A 26,398-nucleotide genomic window follows, 5' to 3' on the forward strand; every position below is an offset into this window, starting at 1 on the left:
TCACATGCAAACCGACAAGAAGATAAGTAGACAAAAATGTAGTGGAACTAGTCTCATTTGAAGGCCCCTAATCAAATTAATTTTATATTTCACATGAAAAGGAGATTATACTTGTGATTTCATAGAATCACTACAGCAATATTTATGGCCACATCTTAAAAGTATGATGAGAAATTATTTGTTGATAAATAAATAAATCATGTACACATACTTTATCACGGAACCATTCAAAATAGTCATGAATATTGGAATCCCTGAATATTTGAACTCTTCAAAAAGTATTCTAATTAAATTGTTTAAATATATTGAATTCAAGGACATAATGAATGTGGTTTTGAAAGGAGGATGTAGCATTCTTAGACACTGCTTTATTATTCTAGTGAATCACTGTAACACTTTAATAGCACCACTCTCTCTCACACACACCCACAACAGCAAGCTTCTACTAAATTGGGTATAGAATCTCAGGCTAACAGCACAAACAAAAAAGCAAAAAGGAAAACTAAAAAAGAAAAACAAATGAAAAATGACTGGTAAAGGAATTTTATTTGGAAAGTATATAAAAGAGACTATTGTCATTTAATAAAACGAGGCCGCAATCACTCTCGTCCATCAGATTTTCGAACGAGTGGTTATGAATGTGTTATTCACTAGGCTCAAGTTTCAAAAAAAAAAAAAAAACAATCCTCGAAATTTCTCGCACACCCCAAGCCATCCAATTTGATATGTAATGGCTAGTAGTAATCGTGCTCTCTTTGAAATAATATAACTAATCTTATAGTAAAGAATTCCATATAAAGCAATATTAGGGTGGGGTGGGGCGGATCCAACATATAACAATTTGTGCCCATTTATCAAATGGGAAATAAGGAACCTGCGATGGAATGTTATATTATTATTTATGAAATTGTTACTTCGAAGTTTAACATAATGAATTTAAAGATGTTCCACCATTATTTTATAAAGTAAAAAAAGATTTCATTCTCCCCCGAGAGCATATATTGTTCTTTGACTCCCTCAATTAAGGCTCAATCTTTGATTATTTTTAAGACTTCAAAATTTGTTGATGTAAGATAAATTATCTTTAATACAAGCAGTTTTTTTTTTTTTTGGTGTGCAAGGAATTTAGAATCACCTATGACCGTGAGACTTACCTATTACCATCAAATGTGAAATATAACATGTTTGGTATGTCCAACGATCAAGTTTGATTGTGACATCCATATGCTAAATACAAGTGTGGTCATCCAAATACTAAATACAAGTGTGGTCTTCTAGTTTATTTTCCCATAAAAAACCATCAACTGCCCCCCTCTTCTCTCTCAATGGGGGAGACCAAAACGCATTCAAATAGATACATCCCATTCCCTCTCCTCCAATTTTGGCTTTGTTGTCGTTTCATTTTCGCTCATGTAGGGTTCCACTCTCTGAAGGTTTCAACCACAAACACAATCTTCTCCTTTTTCTACATTCTCTCTTTTACTAAAATTCAGATCTCATTTTCTTCTCAACCTACTCAACTTTCTCTCACTACAAATATATGTACATGTCACCCAATCACTACACATTCAAATCTCGCTCCCATAAAATGTCCTCTTACTAAACAAGACAAGCCTACCCATACAAAGCATTCTTTCTCTCACTTCACTTCTCATAAATCACGCATCCCTCTCACTTTTCTATCTCTCTCGCTCTCTCTCATTGTGGAAGCAAAAGCATGTTGGCCACAAACACACATTCTCTCTATCGTTTTCACTCAAACATAGGCATCCTGGCAACATAGCCCCTAAGGGTGTAAGTAGGCAAGGCGGGCCCAACATAGTCTTCATGTTGCGCATTGGCCTAGTTATGGCTTTTTTATTTAGAAAAGTACATTATGAGACTATTTTTCTTTGTTTCAAGGAAGTCACAATCAGCCAATCACTCATAACAATTCGATCTTTAATTAAATGGCTTGGGGTATGTTACACAAGTATATATATATATATATATATATATATATATATATATATATATATATATATATATATATATATATATATATATATATATATATATATATATATATATATATATATATATATATATATATATATATATATATATATAGGGTTTGTCTAGAGTTAACGACCCCTTAAAATACAAAGGTTTTAGTTAGAAGGGTTGTGATGGATTTATTTATCAAAATAATCATTATTTTTTTTATTAAAAAATTATTTAAATATGTAACTTTACCATTAAGCAATGACAATTTTGAAATTTTTACCTAAGTACAATGGCATTTTGGAAATCAGTGTTCTAAGACTTTATTTGTAGAGTGCCCTTGTCCTTTAGTTAAAATTTCAATTTTACCATTTATGGAGATGACAAAAATACCCTTGTCTTATAGTAATATTTACAAATTTGCCCCACAAAAGTAACTTTTTTAATAAATAGACAATAAAATTAATAAATTCACCCTTCACAACTCTCTTTATCTTGAACCTTTGTAATTTGAAATGTTGTGAAGTTTAGAATATCCCATATATATATATATATATATATATATATATATATATATATATATATATATATAAGGTTGCAATCTTAAAATGTAGAATTACATATGCACCTCAAAAATCCATCGGAAAAGGTTGTTTCAATGTTGAAAAAATCTGTAATTGGTCATCTCGAAATCGAGATGTATGAATATGGAAAAAAAGAAGATTTTAAGTCTAAAAAATATTGCATCTTGCAATATATTATCTAGACCGTCAATTTTGAATATTTTCATAGGTTGATAGATCTACTTGATTTTAAGTATTTTGAAGTTTAAAATTTAATAATTAGATGTAAAAATAGATTTTGAGATAATCCTAATAATTTTTTATACCAAAATTTCATGTTATTATACAATTCGGAGGTGCACCTTAATTGGATTCTTTAAGGTTGCAACCTTATAGAAACCACACCATATATATATATATATATATATATATATATATATATATATATATATATATATATATATATATATATAGTTTGTCTATCGCAAGGTTTAAATTAGAAGGGGATGTGATGGGTGTACATATCGTTTAAAAAATTATTTTATGAGGTAACTTAACAATTAACCTAGCACAAATTTGAATTTTTTACAAAAGTACAATCGTATTTTTGAAGTTAGTGTTCTGAAATTTTATTTGTGTAGTACTCTTGTCTTTTAGTGAAAATTTCAACTTTACCCTTAATGGAGATGACAAAAGTACCCTTGTCTTGTAGTAATATTTACAAAATTGCCCTTACTTAATGATGAAGATATCACAAAAGGTAATTTTTTTTAAAAAATAAACCACAAAGTTATTAAATCCACCATTCACAACTCTTTATATATTTAACCTTTGTAATTTGAAAGGTTGTAAAGTTTAGAATATCCTATATATATATATATATATATATATATATATATATATATATATATATATATATATATATATATATATATGAAAATAATGAGATTAGCCTACTAGTTCATATGAACATATGAGTCAAACGGCCCAAATTGAATCTGAGCCGATCTAACAGTCACAACCTCATTTAACGTTTGAATTTTAATATTTTCTCTGTAAATCCAAATAACTTGAAATTTTAGGTATGTGTTTTTTAAAAATAGTAGAATCTAATAAAAATATCAAAAACATAATTTGTAAAAAAAATAACTAGTCCAAAATACGTTTCAAAGGTATTTTGGTCAATTTATTTTTCGTGAATTATTTTAAAATATTTTTATTAGGTGTGCTTTGATAAAAATAATGGAAGCCTAAAATTTCAAGTTATTTAGATTTATAAAAAAAAATAAAATTTAAAACAATAAATGAGGTCGTGACCATCAAATCGGCCCAAATTCAATATGGGCCAGTGGGTTATATTCATATGAGCTAGTGGGCTAATATCAAAATTTTCATATATATATATATATATATATATATATATATACTGAGAAATTGGGATAACAATTAAAATAAATCGGGCTTCACAAATGCTAAATTCTTCAATTCCTAATAAGGAATCATAAAAGTTTATGTGTCTAATATCTCTTAAGCAGAGAAGGACTGAATTATTTAGTACGTTTCGGGTTAAGGGCTTAACAACTATTTGCACTAATCCTATATGCAAATAGTTGTAACCTTTCTTTTTATGCTCATCTAATCTGTCTTTAGATAGAAGGGAAAAAGTGTCCTGTGATTCAATAATAAAAACTGCTTTTTCGATTGTTTTTATGGCATAATCACTTTTGAAGTGAAATGATCTTTTTCTATATACTTCACAAAATGGGACCTTAGGAATGTGCCAGTTTTGTATACATTTTTCTATATTGGAAATAACAATTTCTTCAGTATTCTTTATAACTGATCTCGACCTTTTAAAAGTTCTAACATTAAACCTTAAAACACAAGGGTTTGATATGGAATTCGGTTCGCAAAACATTGCGACAATCTACCACATTTGTTACAAGGTTATGAATATTATTCGCCCTAATGTAAAAAAAATGGATAAAAGAAGCCAAACTATATATTTTCAAACTAATGTTGAAAAATCAAATTTAATTGTTCCCAAGACGATAACTTGGAACCAAGTCAATTTACTAATACAATGGAATTTACAAAATGAAACTCTTTCTAAACCTGTGTAAAATTCTAATGTCAACTCTATAGTTGAATTCCCTAATGGGGAAAGTCCAAATTCAATTCAATCCTCATAGGAGTGTTAGAATTCGTATAGCATCACAAAGCTCTAGAATTCTTGCTAGAAGTTCTACCTCCTCTATTCCAAATACGGAATATGAGCATCAACATATGTGTGCTATGTTACAAGAATTAAGAAGAGTGGGTGAAATACAACAACCCATTTATAATGTTGAAACTCCAAAGACTGAAAACTTCAGACCTACTTCACGAGGACCAACCTTTTCTGATGTGGAATATGATCCTCAAATAAATGTCATAGAGATTAACATATTTCAAATTAATTATGAAAAACTTAAAGTTGATTTCATTGTTGATCATAATAAAGATGTCAGACAATGGTTTCTTAATAAAGGGACTGAAAGATTGAGACAATATATCAAAGAAAAATATATGGAGGCTATGAATAAAACTAAAGGAAATATGTTATTTTTTAGATGGTTTGGAGAAATTTTTGTTAAACAACATAAACTAACATTTCTATTTGAATATAAAAAAAAATACATATGTTAGATAAACTCCTAACATCAATACATTAGACTCTCAATATAATTCTTATAAAACCTCTAAAGGAGATATAAAATCTAGTCATCCTCCAGTAGATATTATATTACATGTTAAGGGAGCCATTGCTGTCCCATATAAAAGAACTAATGATCCTAATATAGAAGAATTTAAAATAATTATAGAACATAATAATTATACTAATCTCTATTTCAAATCGATAGGAGAGCAAGAAAACAGAATAAGATTATTTAGTATCTAAAAAAGATACTTTGGAAGATAAACCTTCATCTTCAAAGAGATACCATCTTCCATAAAAACTTCTGCTCCCTTAGTTTTTAAACCCTCAATTGAATTACCTAAAAACAAGTTTAGATTACAGTCTATAAGCTCGAAATTCCTTGATGAAGTTATATCTAAATTAGAGAATCTAAAAATAAATGAAAAAGGAAAATCCTTTCATAAAATTCTAGGAATCTCCAACAATATGATTGAAGATAGTACTGATGATTGTTCTGAACGAGATATAGACATTCTGAAGAAAATATTTAATTATTCAATTAACACTAAGCCTGCTGAAATCAATACAATAGGATATCGGATTAAAACCAGACCAACAACTCCTACAAAAATGTATTATTCGAGACCCTCTCCTATTGACATCCAACATGAAGAAGACATCCTTACGGGATCTGCGATATATGATGGCAAATCAATTGTAGAATGGAACTTAGATACTCTCAGTGAGTACCAGACTCTTACCCTGCTTAGACATATGATGATGTATGCCACCGTTAGCATCAATAATGGAAACCAGGACCCGGATGTGGCCAAGGCAATTATAATAGGATTTACAGGACAACTTAGAGGCTGGTGGGATAATTATCTCACTGAGACAAAAGAATTATATTCTAACTGCTAAAAAGCAATATACGAGAACCAGGGCAATATAGCCTAACCAAATACAGACGGTACATATTACTGAAGATGAATGTGTGAATACTCTAATATATACGATTCGCTTCATTTTATAGGGAATACTAGTATACTGACTCAAAGACAGTCATATCACTTACAAAATCTCAGATGTTCTACCCTTCCCCATTACCAATGATATAAGGATACCTTTACGTCCAGACTTCTTACAGTTGAAGACTGTAGAGCTAGTTATTGAAAAGGACAATTCATTGATGGACTTCCTAGATTATTTGTGGAAAAGGTCAAGAATAAGCTAAAAGCTAAAAACAATGTTGAGTTGAATTATGATTTTTATACTCTAGGAGAATTGCCTGCTAAATTTTGTGCCACAGGCCTAGAAATATGCACAAACTTAAAACTAAGAAAACAATTAGAAAAACAAAGCCTAACAAGAAGAAAAGAGTTAGGTAATTTTTGTGAACAATTTAGTTTTGAATCTATAGAGACAAAACCCCACAAATATCAAATTGATAAGAAATGATCTGTTAAAGCATACTGGAAAAATCTAAAAGATTTAGAAAAAAATTTCTAGAGAAGAAAAGGGTTGGCACTGAGGAAGATAATAAAGAAAAATCTTCTAAAAGAAAACCGATCATCATTAGAAAATATGGTAAATTTCGACATCTAGCTAATAAATGTAGTACCTTAAATATTGATGAGGGCCTTAAAAGGCAACTCTGTCAGGTTCTATTAACTTTTGATGACGATTCAGGCTCTGAATAATCTATTAATATTATTGAAGATTCTGACTCCTTTACAAAGAAAGAATTAGGCAATAATTTTGATTGCCAATGCGATTATTATAAATCAATATCTTATGAATGGATTAGAAATTAATACTTTAACCCAAGAAGAAAATCTCATCCTGGATATTATAGACAAAATTGAGAATCCTGTTGATAGAAGATATGCTTTACTTATATTTCTAAGTTAAAACCTAATGAAGAATTCTCTGAACAAAAAGACTATTATACTAAACCCATCTATGAATTTAAAAATATTATTAGTATAATAAAACCAAAAAAAAAATCAAGAGGAACTTCCAAAGATACTACTATGAAAGAATTAAAACAAGAAATATTAAACAAGAAATAAAACAGCTTAATATTAAGAATTGAACAATAAGAAACCCCTCAAACTGGAAGAAGTGAACCTGTTATCCCACTTGTGGAAGAATTTGAAGACCTTAGCATCCCTGAAAAACGATCATATTTTTTCTAAAAATCTGAAAACCTTGACATATGTCAATCTAGTTGATAAGGTTATATCTAAAAAATGGCATACTTATGTCATAATTATGATTAATAAAGAATTCAACTTCCAGACTATCGCCTTGATCGACTCAGGCGCTAATTTGATTAAGTTCTTGTACCGTCTAAATATTTTAACAAGACTACACAAATTTTCAATATTGCTGATGGTAAGAAAATGATGATAAATTATAAACTTTCAGATGCAGCTGTCTGTAACAATAGAGCATGTTTTATATTACCATTTATAAAGCTAAAAGGATTATCCTAAGTTGTCATACTAGGGACAGCTTTTTTGAACTTCTTATATCAAATAAAGCTATTGGATCATACCGGGATAGAATCTGAAATTGATGGTCATAAAGTGAAATTCGAATTTATTAACAAACCAAAACTAAAAGAAATAAATCAGTTTCAAAATCAACTAAAACATAAATAAAAGTTTTTATTCTCCCTCAAAGAAGAGATAAATTATAAAACCATAGAGAAAATATTAAAATATCTTAATATTAAAAATGAAATTAAAATATTTCAAGATAAGCTTGAAAAATATATTTGTGCTGATATTCTTAATGCCTTTTGGAATAGAAAACAACATATGGTAGAATTGCCATATGAATCAAAATTTGATGATAGACTTATTCCAACAAAATCTAGACCAATTGAAATGAATAACAGACTATTGAAAATCTGTAAAAAAAAAAATACAAGATTTATTGGAAAAAAATCTTATAAGAAAGTCATACTCTCCTTGGAGCCACCCAACCTTTTATGTAGAAAAAGCGGCAGAACTAAAAAGAGAAGTTCCAAGGTTTGTAATCAATTATAAACCATTAAATAAAGCATTGAGATGGATTCGGTATCCAATCCTAATAAATAGGATTTACTGAACAGACTATTCAATGCTACGGTTTTCTTCAAATTTGATATGAAATCAGGATACTGTCAAATCCAAATCGCCGAAAAAGATAAGTATAAAACTGCATTCACGGTACCGTTTGGACATTATGAATGGAACGTAATGCCTTTTGGACTAAAAAATGCTCCTTCTAAATTTCAAAATATTATGAATGCAATATTTAATCCATACACGATTCTTACAATTGTTTATATCAATGACATACTGATATTCTCTGAATCTATAGAGCAACATTGGAAAAATTTGAATATTTTCCATAAAACTATTATGCAAGTTGGTTTGGTAGTCTCAGCCAAAAAAATTAAACTCTTTCAAACTAATATCTGAATTCTAGGACATAATATTTCCTAAGGTACTATAACTCCTATTAATAGAGTCGTACAATTTGCTGACAAATTTCCTGATGAAATCAAAGATAAAACTCAATTACAAAGATTTTTAAGATCTCTTAATTATATTGCGGATTATTACAAGAATCTGGAGGCTGACTGTAAACCCCTTTTTCAAAGACTTCGAAAAATTCCAACAAATTGGGGGGAGCAACATACTCTCGCCTTAAAATTCAAACACAGGATTTAATAATGCAACACAAGATGAATATTCAAACATAGGATTTATTAATGCATAGAAACAAACCCAAGATGAACACAATAGGACCAAAATACAATATTTATAGCAAAAGAATAGATGATCAATAATAAAACTGAAAACTTCCTGCAGTAATATTAACAATTTGGCACATGACTTACATTAATCAGTGGCAATAACTAGCAAACAAACGCAACTGTTCCTAGATGTATTCCGGTACCTCGCTCCAGAAATAATCACACAGGAATTATACACTCTCTGAGATATTACAGGGACTCAAAGCTGAAACTGAAAACTAAAATCGAAGACTGAAGACTCTCCAAGACCCGATGCCTTCGAATGAGGCGTTCTTCCCTTTATATAGAGGGATGACAGACTTCAAATTTTATATTTGAGGTCCGAAAAGATGCTTCCAGCTGGGTCTTCACGTGGTTTTTCATGAAAGTTGAAACATAAAGGTGTCGGCAATAGACAGGTGGCCAATAAGTGGCTACAGGAAAAGTTGCTACAGTGATTAAATATGTCGGTAATAAACAGGTAGCCGACAACGGGTAAATGGCTACAAGAAAAGTTGTTATAGTGGAGATTCTCTTCCTGTGGCTTAAAGTGTTCTTTGTCAGGCAATAATTGAATTGATGGCGTAAGTACTTTCGTCAATTGATGGACCTCGTGTCCTGAATCAGGTTGGAGTTGGGCCGACCCTTTGTTCTTGCCTTATCGTCTGATAGGAGTAAGGGCTCCATAGGAGTCATCTTGATTTTCTTCAGCATGGTCTTCCTCCTTGTCTTTTGAGGAGGTCAAGGATATATCATCTGGCTCTTCTTCATTTAGAGCTGATAATACTTGTATTTTAAGTTCTTTATTTGATAAATTCGGATTATGCTTTTTTAAGAGCTTGAAATATTCATCCTATTAGGATTTGGCGTCTCAAGATTAGCTTGTATAAGCTTTTCAAGTTTTATATTTTGTGGGTGAAGATAAGTATCATCGAATGAATCCCATCATTTTATCATAACTCTCCTCTCTAAATAAGGGAGATAATCTCATTCATTATTATTAGGAGTTATCATATATTCTCATTTTAAAATCCAAGGGATCTCATATATTACTGTAAAATGCATACATATATCTACTTGATTTATTCTTTTATTAGACACCTGAAAGAGCTCATATGATTCTTTAGGATTTTCTGGATAGATGTCTGAAGTAGGTCCCCAGTACAACATCCATCTTTTAAACCATTGTGGAAATGCATTTATTTTAGTGCTTAGTCGGAATTGTAAAAACCAACTATGGGCATAGTATTTAAGCTTTTTGCCTTTTCACTGGCCACTTGATTATAAGGAGTAGATTTATTCTGATTTCTGTTGTTGGATGTATTAGCCTTTATTTTCCTTCGAGCGTCTCTGTAAGAACACACGGGTTAAGAAGTCAGGCAGGGAGTTAGACTCTCCCTTTATATATTCTATAGTAAAATAAAATGAGGAAATAATGGCTTGCCATCTGGCAATAATTTCTTTAGATGGGATGTTTTAACATCTTTTTCTAAAATATCTTTAGCAGCTTTACAATCTACTCTTATCAGAAATTCTTGGTCTAAAATGTCACTTTCAAATTTTGTAACACATTTGACAATTGAAAGATTTTCTTTGTTAATGATTGAATAATTTTGTTGTGCTGCATTCCAAATTCCCGAGGTATATCCCACTAATTTTTCCTTTTCAGTTGGTTGAAATCTTTGTTTTAAGATTCCACCATAACCGAGCTCAGAGGCATCTGTTTCAATAATTTTGAAAGGTTTTGAATGAGAAAGAACTAGACAAGGTAGTTGTTTAGTGTATATATATATATATATATATATATATATATAGGAAAAGTACAGGATTAGCCGCCTCGCTCATATGGTTCAACTGCGCCCAACAGCGTTGATTTAATTTTCCTAATCCGATGGCCACGATGCGATACCACCGAATGAGGTGTGAAAAGTTTAAAATTTCGACAAAATCAACGCCGTATGAAAGGGCACTGACTAAGGTACGCTCTCTCTGAAGCGTCTGTCTCCTCTCGCTCTCATTGTATATTCTCTTCTATAGCTGCTCTGAAACTTTTCTCTCCACTCACTGCACAAAATGAAGCTCATCTCTCCTCTCGCTGCTCTCTTCTGAAGTTTCTCTCTTCCATATAAGGCATCCACAGATCTCGCACAAAAGGGTTCCCACTGTCAAGGTATGGGCTCTCTCTCTCTCTCTCTCTCTCTCTCTCGGGTGCTTCTATTTCCATCTCTCCCTTTGGTTTTCACTCTCGAGTGACACCCAAACCCCCAAATGTGAAAAACCTAATGTGAGAAAAAATTGCTATAAAAAATCTGGGAAAAAAATGTCTCAAATACAATGCAATTTTATAGCAATCTTTGCTCAAGTTTTGTGTTTGTTTCTTCAATATCCCAAATACAGAGCAAAACCTTACGGGCTTCTATTTCCATCTCTCCCTCTGGTTTTTTCTCCCCCAAATCCCCAAATGAGAAAAACCCAATCTGAGCAAAAATAGCTATAAATAAAGCTGGGCATAAATGGTCCCAAATACAAAGCAATTTTATAACAATTTTTACTTAGATTTTGTGCTCATTTCTTGGATATCCCGAGTACAGAGCAAAACCTCGGGGGCTTCTATTTCCATCTCTCCCTCTGGTTTTCACTCCCCCAAATCCCCGAATGAGGAAAATCCAATCTGAGCAAAAATTGCTATAAATGAATCTAGGCAAAAAATGTCTCAAATACAAAGTAACTTTTGCTCAGATTTTGTATACAACTCAAAGGAGCTAGTATATTCTCTGAGCTAAGGTAGCTTTGAAGTTATTGACTCTTTGCTTGCATTTCTCAAAGAAGCCATTTCTGCTATTTTTGGAGGAACTTCCTATGAACCTTTTGGTCGTACTTTAAAATTTAAGAGAATTCCACAAAAAAATTTGTCATGGACGTTCCATTGTCATGTGAGAAAATTTAAAACTTGTTTGAATCTCTTTTCTTGTCCGATTTGTTGCTGATTCTTGCATTGGTTGTTTAATGAAATGGAAATATTTGTTTAATGTTGGGCTAGTAAATTTTTATTATTATCACCACTTGCAGGAATTGATAGGATTCTCTTTAACAATGGAATTAAAATGGTCCAAAGTTTGGGAAATTGATAGGTTTCTCTTTAACATTGAAATTAAAATAGGAAAACCGAATCTGAGCAAAAATTGCTATAAATAAATCTGGGCAAAAAATGTCCCAAATATCGATTGTTCTTAATTAGATCTTTCTCTCTTCCTTGCTTGGAGAATTTTGATTCATCCCCTAAATCACATGGGGCATACATGCCTGCTAAGTTACTAGATTTCGGGGGGTTGCCTGTAAGTAACAATTGATAAGGCAATAGCTGGTTCAACATTGACGTGTCTAAAGTTTAGCATTGATTTGTCCAACTCTCAAAGTTTGCATCATGTGCTAGGGCCTGGTGAAATTCCAAGGACATTTGGTGGCTGTATATTATGTTTGGAACTTGAAATGAGTGGAGTCAACTGAATTTGTGATGCATCCATGCTATTAGATTTGGTCTAAGGTAAATAGTCTTATTGTATACAATCCTTATTTCAATATAATTGTAATAAATTCTTTAAAATAGGATTGGTATTCTTATGATGAAAGTTTAAATACATGTATTTTTGTAGTTTGCAGTTTCACGTTGGGTAAGTCAAAAAGCTGAGATGGATCCCACAAATTCAGTCTGTGTGGCATCTACCACATACCCAAATATAGGCAGCATTGATAAAATCCCTGATGGTGATTGTGGCTCACTAAACAAAAGTCAAGAAATAGAAGAACCATGTGTAGGAATGATGTTTGGATCAGAGGATGATGCATATGAGTTCTTTATGTCTTATGCATTCACTAAAGGTTTTGGTATTCGCAAGGGGAGTACTCATACCAAGAAAGGTAAGCAGATCGATAGGGTTTATGTTTGCTCCAACGAAGGGTTTAAACAAAAAAAACCTAATAAAAGTGGAAAGCTTACCCTAAGTTAAGGTGTAGGTGCAAGGTTAGGATGTGCATAAGTAGTTAAGGAAACAACGAGTGGAAAGTGACTAGCGTTGTTACATATCATAATCACGAAATAGCAAACGCTAAAAGAAAACTTAGAGGACATTCAAAATGAAATAGCAAACGCTAGAAGAAAACTTAGAGGAGAAGACAACAATTTAATTTTACAATGGCTTTAAAAAGGGAATCAATCAGACCCATCTTTTTTTCTATAGATTGAGATTAAATGATAAAGATCACATTTGCAGTATCTTATGGGTAGATTCTACATCTAGAGTTTCCAACCAGTGCTTTCCTGATGTGGTTACCTTTGATACTACATACAAGACAAATGTGTTTGGTATACCCTTTACACCTATACTTGGTGTAAATCACCATTTCAGTACAACTTTCTGTGGATTTGCACTCATATTTGATGAGAAAATAGAATCATTTATATTGGTATTTGAAAACTGGTTGGAAGCAATTGGTGGACGACAACCATGTATTATTCTCACTGATCAAGATCATGCAAATTCATATGCAGTGAGCCAAGTTCTTCACCAAAATAGCCATAATTATTGTAAATGGCACATAATTGGAAAGATCAAAGAAAAAATGTGTCATGTCTTTCGCATACATCCTTCTTATTCAGATACCTTTAGGAGGTGTGTGGCTAGCCCAACAATTGAAGAATTTGAATCAGATTGGAAATCAATGATTGATAATTATAACCTGGAAGACAATGAGTGGCTCAGTAGACTTTATGGTTGTCGCATGCAACAGGTTGATGCATACTTAATTAGCATGTTCACTGCGAGTATGACTTCTACTCAAAGGAGTGAAGGGATGAATACACACTTTAAGGCGTACTTGACACCCACAACAAGCTTGCGTACATTATTAAAAGTTGTTGCAAAAGTCAAAGACAAACAAGTGCGGGAAAATGACTTAAAAGATATTCAAACTACTCCAGTCATGCGAACAACCACTTTCATTGAGACACATGCATCCAAAATCTATAATCAAAAGATTTTAAAGATATTTGGAGAAAAAGTGGCTAATTGCTTTAATTTTACGAGGGAGACAATTGAATACAATGGTCAGGTTACAACCTTTAAGGTGGCAGTCCCGGGGACTTGAACTAAATCCTACTTAGTGAAATTCAATTGCCATGACAATTCCGTTTCTTGCTCTTGTCACTTCTTTGAGAGGATTGACCTTCTTTGTAGGCATGTATTGAAGATTTTTATGGTGAAAGATGTGTTTGAAATCTCTCCATAATATATAATGAAGCGTTGGACCGAAGATGCAAAGAAGGGAGTTTTCCTTGATGACATTGGGGAATAAATTCAAGTAACATCTGAACTACCAAGCTCCATTAGATATAATGAGATTATGAAGGCAAGTCGATCCTTTCCCGAGCATGCTTCACAAAGTGTAGAAGGTCATGAGTTTGCAATGACCATAATAAAAAATGGAATTCGTCAGTTTGATGAAAAGATCGTGTGCAAGAGAGGTCCACAAGATAGTGCCATGATCCATGTCAATAAAGATGTCAATTATGCTAGTTGTAATAACACACCAAGTGGAAGTAGTCATTGCCGTAATATCCGTGAACCTGCAAGAGCACTGACAAAGGGATGACCAGCCACTAAAAGAATGAAAGCTCGAATTGAGGGATGGGAACAAAAAAAAAAAAAATGCGCAGTCTGCCATGGCTGTGGACGTGACAAAAGGAACTGCCCTTTCGTACGTTTGTGATAGGTACAACTACACTCCTTTACATTAATTTGATTTGCAATTGTATTATTTCCATTATTGTTGATGTATTTGATTTACAATTGTATTAGCTTCAATTTAAATGCTAACATATGAATTTATCTTTCTCTTACAACGCTAAGGAATAAACACGTTGTACACTTCGGATCCATAAGATAGCAGCAGAAATCGAGAAGATATGAATTCCTTGAAGGTATTATGTTAAACAATACCTTTTTCATGATCCATGCATGTTCTTATCATCTTATATTTCCAATTCTTCTATAAAAGATTGGAGTTTATATTTGTTTATTATTTAACCCTGCCTTTGTGCAGATTTTGTGCCATAGAAAGTGAAAGTTGTAGATGCTTTAAAGGATAACCCATTAGAGGAAACATGAGGCAATTGTGTTTTTTGCACCTTTAAGTAGATTGACAAAACTCAATTTAAGAATTTTAGTATCTTTTCGTGGCTATGTATATTGAAGTCCGGAAATTGTATAAATTAGCCTGGCGGCCAATTTTTTTCTTTTTAAGAAAAGTTTATGGTTGTTAATTTGGGGTTAAACCGGTTGGTTTCAAGTCTTTTTTTTTCCTCTTCCTTCCCATGGGTATGTTGAATGCATATGCCAAGATTTTAATTGCTTCTCTCTCTATATCCAATGTGTTGAATGCGGAAGCTTTTTTTGGAACATGTATATACTTATTTTTCAATAATGGATGGAGATGAATTCAAGAATGTGTATGGCCTTTTTTGTAGCATGTATGTACTTCTCTATCTATATGTAATAGTTTTCTATTCTTTAGTTTTGCTTGAGATAGAGAAAGACCCATTTATCACTCTTATGTTGGATGGGGCATTGGCATCATGAGTAGTTGTAATAAAGGATTGAGTTGGTTAGAGTCAGTTTTCTATGTAATTCGACAATTCAGATTAGCATACAATACAGGTCACAATGCATAAAAGGAACATTCCTTAGCTTTCTTTAATCCTTTGAGTGCTTAATGCAATGACGCCCAATGACATTTTCCTTCCGCTTTTTGACATGGAGAGCTTTGCCATGCCAATGGCATGATGAACTCAGCCTTTTCTGATAAATCTAAATATAATTTGAAGCGTCTGCTACCTTTTCTAGGCTAGTGGCGTATTGTTTAATTTGACTATCGGCAAAGGCACCTTATGATATAATCTAATCTCATAATTAAAATAACAAATTGATGAGACATGTGATATTAACGATATATGTACTTGGTGCAATAACAAGTGAATCTTTTACTTGGTTCTTTTTAGCAGAGAAATAAGGCACCGAATCCCTTATTCAATCACCATGAGACCCTCTCCAAACTCAATACACCACATTTATTCTAAAAAATCTACCCAATTATGCATCAAACAGGTGAAGAATAAAATATCCAAAAACAACTAGGCATCAGTATGCCAATCGAGCTACTATCCTGAGACATCAAGCCAAACATTTTCAAAAGAAAAGGACTTCATCCTATAATATTGCAATAGAATTAACTGTTGCAAACTCAAGTAAACACAGTTGAAGCATCAATACAATAAACAAGCTTTAAACAATAAAATAAGTTGAAGCATCAATACAATCGCTTTAAACAAGCTTTAGGACACTAAGTATGACAATCCTGCTCCAAATAAGCACTCAAGAATAGCACTCAAAAAATGAACACCTAATCATTCAGCTTTCACCATTCAGATACCAAAACCACAAAAAATTAGCACCTACTCATTCAACTATCACCATTCAAAGCACTTAAGAATATATGATGCTTGAGCACTATAAAACTCAAAGGTATACCAATTCATTCACGATGCAATATAAGCAAGTAAAGTGTTTGTTGTTCAAACCATCACAAATTAAGTGTATACAATTATAAATATATAGATACCATAAAACATATACCCATTCTTTTTTTAAAAAAAGGAGGGCAAACATCATTGTCATTAATAAAATTATACATATCGGCGGTTCGGATGGGAAATTGGCCGAATCGATCGGATTTGGCAATAAAAAATCAAAAAAAATTATTAAAAATCAATATAAATGTTGTTTTTTAGGAATCCAATGAAAATGGGGGTACTACATTATTAACTTTAATTTTTTTTCATCAATATGTGAATATTGAGATGTTCTTTCCCTGTATGAACTTATGTTAACCATGTAATTTACATCACACAAAATAATAATCATAGTATTATCATGGATGATGTATTATATAATATCATCGATTTTAAAGTATATTAATGACAACTGTAAGAAAAAACAGTATATTACATAATTTATAATGTAAATAAATTAATAAATAAAATACAAGATTTAGTTATCAATGTAGAAATTATTATAATGCTTACCGATTTTAGAAATAACACTTTAATTTTTCAAAAATCAAATTTTTTAGGCTTCTAGAATAAATTTAGTGAAAGATATTGATACTAGAGAGAGAGATAGAGAGATAGAGAGATAGAGAGAGAGAGATTTCAAATGGCCTCATTGTATGAACCGTATCATTAAATTAATATTCCTATATTTATGTTAAAGACTATCATGTTATAAAATATATATATATATATAATTAAACCATTTATTCTTAGGTAAAACAAAATCTAATAATAGACATTGATATATGAGAGAGAGAAAAAGCGCTAACTTGCTCCAAGCCTCCAACAGTCCGATGACGTTGTTTAGGTTGAATAGGACGAAATGTCCCACATCCAAAAAATAAAATAAGTTTGATATGAATAAAAGTCTCTTCAATACCATCCTCAAATGTATGCTTAAAAAGCATAATGGAGCATTGGGCACATGGCGCTAAGGGTGCTTGAAAAGATGGAGCATGGGGCACATGGCTCTATAAGGGTGCTTGAAACGCACGATGAAGCATGAGGCACGGGGTGCTTTAATGGATCATCCATCCATGATGGAGCATGAGGCAGTGTGCTTATGGTTGATAGGGGCACATGGTGCTAGGGGGTGATCCATGATGGCGCATAAGGGTGCTTTAATGGATCATCCATCCATGATGGAGCATGAGGAAGTGTGCCTATGGTTGATAGGGGCACATGGTGCTAGGGGGTGATCCATAATGGCGCATGAGGCAGTGTGCCTATGGTTGATAGGGGCACGTGGTGCTAGGGGGTGATCCATGATGGAGCATGAGGCAATGTGCCTATGGTTGATAGGGGCACGTGGTGCTAGGGGGCCTTGGTTGATAGAGGCACACATGGCCATGTAATTGCTTCCAATTACCCCTAATTTTAACAGAAATTATAAAATTACCCTCTCGACTTAAAAAAAGTGTGATAAAGTCAATACTCTCAACAGATTCGGTGAGTTGTAATGTCATACTACCGATTTGTTATGCAGACAAGGTCGGATCCCGTTTTATGGCTGGATTCGGAACGGCCTAGCCAATACCTGATCTGGATCGCTTGGTTTCGGATTGAATCGTCAATTTTTTGAAACTGGTTTTCACACAATAGAGAGAGAAATTTATAGAGAATTGTTGGAGGATGTGGAAGAGAGAGTTCTCTCTTTAGTTAACTCTTGAATCTTATTACTATCGAATGGTTATTGTAATTTTGGTATCTTTTCTTTATGGGGGCAGTTTGTATACGGATGAATCCGTAGTGTAGAGGTAAGGGGCACCTTTAAATTTTGTCATGATATATAATTTTGATGTAAAATGTTCTTAGGATTATCTCAAAATCTATTTTTATATCAAATTATAAACTTTTAAATTTCAAAAATGGTTAAAATCAAGTAGATCTATAAACATATGAAAATCTTGAAAATGGACGATATAGATAATATGTTGTATGCACTATTTATGAGACTTAAAATCTTTTTATTTTTCATAGTCATACATCTAGATATAAGGGTTTTTCAATATTAAAACTACTTTTTCCGATGAATTTTTTAGGGGCATGCGTAGTTCTACATTATAAAGTAGCATCTTTATATAAACTTTTTCCATGCTTAGAGCTGATGATTCATAATTTTCATTTTAAAACCATTAGGGTTGGAGGATTGTTGTTTTGTTTTCTCACGTTATCGCTTTGTGTTTCTTTCTTGGTTGTCCTCTCAAACTAATTCAAGGCTCTTCTTTCCAGCTTCTCTCAACCACAATTTTACTTCCTTTTTGACATTTTTTTTAAAAAGAAATTATACTTTATGCATTTCATGGAAGTCCATGCAACTAGATGCAAGTGCTTGAACGCTCCCTTCTTCTTTTTGTTCTCTCCATTCATGCAACTAGATGCAAGTGCTTGAACGCTCCCTTCTTTTTGTTCTCTCCATTTATGCAACTAGATGCAAGTGACTGAACGCTCCCTTCTTCTTTTTCTCTCCATTTTTTAATTTAGGAGCTTCAAAATAGAAAAATAAAATATGATTTAATTACTTGTAGTTTCTGGAATATTACTACGAATTTTTTTGTTGATTTATATTTAAATTTTGAGAATTAACTTTTAGATGTTCTTATTATAAAATTTCAAATATTAAAAAAGTGATTTCCTATTATTTTTAAGAAATAGACAAATTGTTTCGTTTCTCACTGTGGGATTTTTCTGACTTATTTTCCTTTAATTATTGATGTTTACGCTATAAAACTATTTTTTAGATTTTTGATATTTTATAGTTTGGTTACCAGATATTAGTGTTCTATAATGTTAATGTCTAATTTCTAGACAATTTAACTTTATAGGTAAATGAATTAAATTTGTCTCTCATCACCTGAGGGCGTGAATTCCTCTAAGAAACACATTCACAAAAAAAAAGTGATGAAATTTGGAAACATAAAATTTGGTGAAATGTGTGTTACACTCTTTTCTATTCTTTTTTTTTTTTGTCGTTTTTTTTCTTATTCTACATTCACCTTCCTATATAATTTATTTCAAAATTTTCCTTTTTTGTTTACTTTTAATTATTTGTATTTTACCTTTTTCATTTTCTCCCTTATCTTCCTCGGTTGATTATTACTCTTGTTATATGGACACCCCATATTTTGTGAAAAGTAAGTTTGATTTATTTGCTTTATTTGTTTTTCAAATGTACTTTTCTGTTTAATAACAAATGTTGGATTTTCATAAAATTTTATTTTTATGTTTAATGCTTCTAAAAGTTTATGTATGTTTCTTTTACATTTTTATTAAGGCAATAACAAATTTGCAAAATACTAAACAGTCTTGCTAATGGTTTCGATCATAATTTATTTGCAATATTTTTTACGAATATCTAAGTTCCTATCGCCAGGTTATTAATTTATAAAAAAATATTGTTTTCTTAACTTCAAAAAATAAGAGCCCGCATTTATTTCTTTCCTTGATATTTCTAAGAACTTATAAATCCAAGTGTAAAATAGTATGCTCCATAAAATAATTTATGATCACTTTTTTTATGAGTAATGATTTTATAGGACTCTTCCCCATCCATATGTGTAGGACTCCAAATGATCACCATTAAATTGACATGGATCTCTAGAAAAGTTATCACATGGGTATGGGACTTGACTTTTTTATAGATTCATACCAAATTTAATGGTGATCCTTTGGGGTCCTACACACATGGGTAGGAGAAGGTCCTATAAGATCATTTTTTTATTATTATTATTTTAATACAAGTCACTTATATGTTTGAAAAATTATATATATTTTTCCATTATTTTCCAAATTTCCCTTCTCATTATAATTTTCATACTTTTTTTAGTTCTTTTTTTTAATTTCATAATCTCCCAATCATTTTAAATTCTTTTTTCAAGTTTATTATTCTTTTCAAGTAAACCTCGCAATTTTAGGAAGCCCCCAGCCATCTCAATGCACTTCCCAATCCCTTTTTTTTTTTTTCCTTAAGTTTATCAACCCATTAAGAAATAACAATCTTGACCCAATCCCCACAAAATAGAAACTATATCCTACATAATAATCTATCATAATTAGAATTCCTATTCTACCTCTTAAATCTTTGCCAAAAAAGGCCCAAATTGTCGCAGGGCCCAAAGTATATTTTCGGGCCTAACCCGGCCTAGCCATGCCCAAAAGATGGAGTTCAGGCTTTCGAGCTGCTAAGGGCCTATATGGCTGAACTCGAACGGGCCAAAATAAATAAAGAAAAATTCATATGCGAGCTTGTTTGCACGCTAACTTCCAATCACCAATGCCCAATGATGTAGCTTATCAATTTCTATTTAGAAAATAAAATATATATATATATATATATATATATATATATATATATATATATATATATATATATATATATATATATATATATATATATATATATATATATATATATATATATATATAATAATAGGAAAAGGTTCATATAAGGTTGAAGCCTTATACTACTGAAACAAGGTGCACTTAGAAAAATTATAGAGAAGAGAGTATTTTGGGTTGGGGAACCCTCTAGCTGATCTTCTCGAGCTTGAGATGTACGGACATAAAGACAATAAAGTATTCTATGTTCATAAATAGAGTATTTTGTAACAAGTTATCTAGACCATTCATTTTTAAGATTTTAAATGTTTATTAATCTACTCCATCTGAACCATTTTTTAAATATTCAATTTTATAATTAGGGATGAAAATAGATTTTCAAACCATCATAAAGTCTCCATTACTAAACAACAGCTCTAGTTAAGTTTTAGAAGTATGACTTACTTCTTCAATAAGTAGTGCCATTTGTCAATGGGTACAAATGTCTTTCATGCCCATAGAACTCAACTGCTCTCTTTTTCTCTCACTTGAATCCCTTTCATGCCCATAGAACTTAACTGCTCTCTCTTTCTCACTCATTGCATCCACACCCATCACATCCCTGTTCTCCCGGTTGTTGTCCAACCCTTTTATTCTCTCTAGCTGATGTGCAGAAAAGCTTATTTTCATCTCTACTGATTTGAGCTTTGATTTTTTACAGCTTTTTCATGGAACTTCTCGTTTTATATGCGATGCAAATTGCATCTGAGATGCTCAAGAATTTGTGTGATTAAATATTTTTATATTTTGTCTCTATAAAATTGATATTCAGGGAGTGGTAGATTTTTATTTATTTTTACTGGGATTGTATTTTTATTTTTTAGAATAATAGGACTTAAATGGAAATAATTTATTTGGTTGGGCTTTGGTTATAGTTACGACTTACGAAGGATCAAGAGGGTGTTTTCTTTTATTATTGGGACAAGAGTAGTAAATTAAGTAAACTTATTTATGATAAGTTCAAATATCTTTCGGATAGAAGCATGTTTTAGTTGTTAAAGAATTGAAGAAGATGTAATCACGTGGAGTAGATCTCCGTACTTTGTTTTTGGTAGGACCATGAAGTTAGAGAGAGAAATGTATGGGACAACTTATCGGTCGCCTTAATAGAAGATTGAAATTAATGAGAGGGAGAGAGATTAACATGGGGGTAGAGGATTGAGATCAATGAGGGGGAGAGAGAGATTAACGGGGTAGCGATTGAGATTAATAAAGGGCAGATCGAGATTAAGTGGGGGTAGAAGATTGAGATTAATGAGGGGAGATCGAGATTAACACGGGGGTAGAAGATTGAGATTAATGAGGGGAGATCGAGATTAACACGGGGGTATAAGATTGAGATTAATGAGGGGAGAGAGAGATTATCACGGGGACGAAGATTGAGATTAACGAGGGGGAGAGACAAATACGTGGGGGAGATATATAGACATTTGTTTTGTTTTTTTTAGGATTTGTTTTGTACTTATGAGGGGGATACTTACGTTATTGGAGAGGTATTTCTTTTTGCAAAGAGTTCTTTTTGAGAAAGAGAGAAGAGAGCTTATTTTTGGCTTGATTCATAGCCATAGTCTTGTTGATTTTTACTTAAGATAGAAAAGGGGGTGATTCAGTTTGGTACCTTCTTGTGAATCAACATGGTAAACATTGTATTGGCGTGCAAATTATTGCAGGGTTGGATCTCAATCTGTATGTCTGTAGCTTTTGAGATAACAAGGGCTCTCATAGCATGGGATATTGGTGCACATGAACTCTTCATGTGGGCTAATTGAGGTTTATTTGCATGTGAATTTTCTCACGGTTTCTACTTTTTTTTTTTTTTTTTTTTTTTTTTTTTTTTTTTTTTTTTTTTTTGAGTAATCTTCCTGTGAATCAACATGATAAACATTGTGTTGGCCTGCAAATTATTGCAGGGTTGGATCTCAATCTGTATGTCTATAGCTTTTGAGATAGCCAAGGTTCTCATAGCATGGGATATTGGTGGTGCACATGAACTCTCCATGTGGGCTAATCGAGGTTTATTTGCATGTGAATTTGGTCTCGGTTTCCTTTTTTTTAGTAATCTTGTACTTAACTCTAGTTGGGTCTTCATAATCTGCTTATTGTAATGAATTGGTTATTTAGTAATCTTGTACTTAACTCTAGTTGGGTCTTCATAATCTGCTTATTGTAATGAATTGGTTACATTTTCTTAATATTAATTATTGATTAATTCAATTAATTGGTTCTTCTTCTTTTTTGTATCTGTTGTTATATTCATTACTACTATGCATTACTACTGTTTCTTGTTCTTGTAGATTGAGGGCATGGTTTTTGTTATAAGGAAAACACACTTTTTTTTTTGTTGCAAGATTGAGTTGATTCTATGGGGTGGACAGTCTTTAGTTGATAAACATATGTATTAATTTTTAATTTTTTCCATGGTATCCTTATCTCTCTCTTAACCCATGCAATCTCTCTCTCCCCCGCTGCTTTCTTTCGTTTTTTCTTAGCTCTACACTTGAACTTGACCGAGTTACTCAGTAGGGGGCAAATTACTTCTTTGACTTTTTGCATTTCCTGGAGCATAGCTTATGAGTTCATTGTAGACTAACAACAATCAAATCCTTGCCATTGCGTATGCGTTGAAAAAAACAGGTGTATTAAGATAAGTATTACGATGGAGCCCATAATTATATACAATGAAGGACGCTGTTGTTTAACGGTGTTTATAATTAACGTCTTTGCATAGCCACACCACCTTGCATAAAAATGACCCCAAAGCAACAACACTTCTAAACAATCATGTTTGTGGAATTTGTATGACCTCAAATTGTGCACGCACATTTTTTTCATCTCAATAATCAATCTCCTCAAAAAAAAAGTTCAATTTGAACCCTAGATGTAGTCAAAATAAGTCCCCTCTAAAAACGAATCTAGACCATTCATTTTGTAAATTTCAAGATCTTAGCTTTTATAAACTCAAAATCATTTTTATCGTTTTTAACGTTGTTTATCTAATGATAATAAAACCATCCAAAAAAATTGGAAATGAAAAAATCATTCTAAGGTCTAGATCTAAGCATCTCACAAAAATGAACGGCCTATGATAATTGGGCTAAAAAAATACTTTCTAGGTTGTATTTTCAATTTTTTCTTTTTTTACGATTGTCCATTAGATTGAAAAGAATGTATATTTCAAAATTTAGATCAAACAAATGGCCATAAGATGGCTTTTTAAGGTTATTGCATTATATATATAAAGCTAACAATAGTTGGTCAGCTATAATGAATATTGCTATAGATGAAATGAGAAGCGTCATATATTCATCATATAGTTCAAAATGTATATCACTGTTTTAATTTTAACTAGTTTTATATAAATCAAATCATAATGAACTTTTCGACATGTGTACTAAACAATAGGGCGCATAAATGAAAAATATATAAAAAATATTTCTCAGAATATAAAATGATCAAAATACCCTTGAAAAATGTTAGGGGTATTTTGGATTATTGAAAATAAGTTTTGTGATATCTTTATATGGTGCACAATAGTGTTACGTATATATACCCAAATTTTCATATTAATCAGTTTTATATAAAAAAAGCTTAAAATTAAAATGGTGATGTGCATTCTAAACATCATGATGAAGATCTGATGGCTCACATTCCACTTATATACTATTCATTATAGCTGGCCAGCTGTTGTTAAGTTTACTCATATATATATATATATATATATATATATATATATATATATATATATATGAAAATATTGATATTTGCCCACTAGCTCATATGAACAGATGAGCGGAGTGGCCCAGATTGAATATGGGCCGATCTGACTATTGCGACCACATTTAGTATTTTAATTTTACGTTTTTCTTTTATACATTCAAATAACTTGAAATTTTTTGTGTTCATTTTTCTCATCAAGATACATCTAATAAAAATATTTTAAAAATAATTTACAAAAATTAAATTGACCAAAATACCTCCGAAAATTTTCAAGGGTATTTTGTTCTATTTAGTTTTTACAAATTATGTTTTTGATATTTTTATTAGATTATACTATTTTTAAGAACACAAACCTAAAATTTCAAGTTATTTGGATTTGTACAAAAAATATTAAAATTCAAACACTAAATGAGGTCGTGACTGTCAGAACGGCCCCGATTTAATCTGGGCCATTCGGCTCATATGTTCATATGAACTAGTGGGCTAATCTCATCATTTTCCTATATATATATATATATCTATATATATACACTTGTGTAACATACCCCAAGCCAATTAATTAGACATCTAATTGTTAGAAGTGATTGGCTTATCCTCCTTTAAACAAAGATATACTTTTCCAAATAGAAAAGCCCTAATTGGGCCAATGTGCAACATGAACATCATGTTGGACCGCCCTACCTATTTACACCCCGAGGGGCTATGTTGCCAAGATGCCTATGTTTGAGTGAAAGAGATAGAGAGAATGTGTGTCTGTGGCCAACATGCCTTTGCTTCCGTAGAGAGAGAGAGAAAGAGAGAGGAGAGATAGAAAAGTGAGGGATGCATGAGTTTTGAAAGTGAAGTGAGAGAAAAATGATTTGTGTGGGTAGGCTTGTGTTGTTTATTTAGATGACGGTTTATGTGGGTGAGATTTGAATGTGTCGTGATTGTTGAATCCATCTCAGCTTTTTTACTTACTCAACGTGAAACTGCAAACTACAAAAATATATGTATTTAAACTTTCATCATAAGAATACCAATCATATTTTACTCAACCCAGCTTGGAAAAGAATTTATTACAATTATACAAAAATAAAGATTGCATACAATAAGACCATTTACCTTAGACAAAGTCTAATAGCATGGGTGTATCACAAATTCAGTTGACTCTACTCATTTCAAGTTCCAAACATAATATATACGCATCAATTATCCTTGGAATTTCACCAGGCCTCAGCACATGATGCAAACTTTGAGAGTTGGACATATCAATGCTAAACCTTAGACACATCAATGTTGAACCTGCTATTGCACTATCAATTGTTACTTACTTGCAGCCCCTCGAAATCTAGTAACTTGGCAGGCATCTCCAGGTGATATAATTAGAGGATGAATCAAAATTCACCAAGCAAGGAAAAGAGAAAGATCCAATTAAGAACAATCAATATTTGGAACATTTTTTGCCCAACTTTGTTTATAGCAATTTTTGCTCAGATTGGGTTATCCCATTTTAATTTCAATGTTAAAGATAAACCTATCAATTCTTGCAAGTAGTGATAATAATAAAAATTTACTAGCCCAACATTAAACAAATATTTCCATTTTATTAAACAACCAATGCAAGAATCAACAACAAATCGGAT

This window comes from Amborella trichopoda, chromosome 1 (genome assembly GCF_054954075.1).
Source record: "Amborella trichopoda isolate Santa Cruz 75 chromosome 1, AtrichopodaSantaCruz75HAP2 v2.0, whole genome shotgun sequence".
NCBI lineage: Eukaryota > Viridiplantae > Streptophyta > Magnoliopsida > Amborellales > Amborellaceae > Amborella > Amborella trichopoda.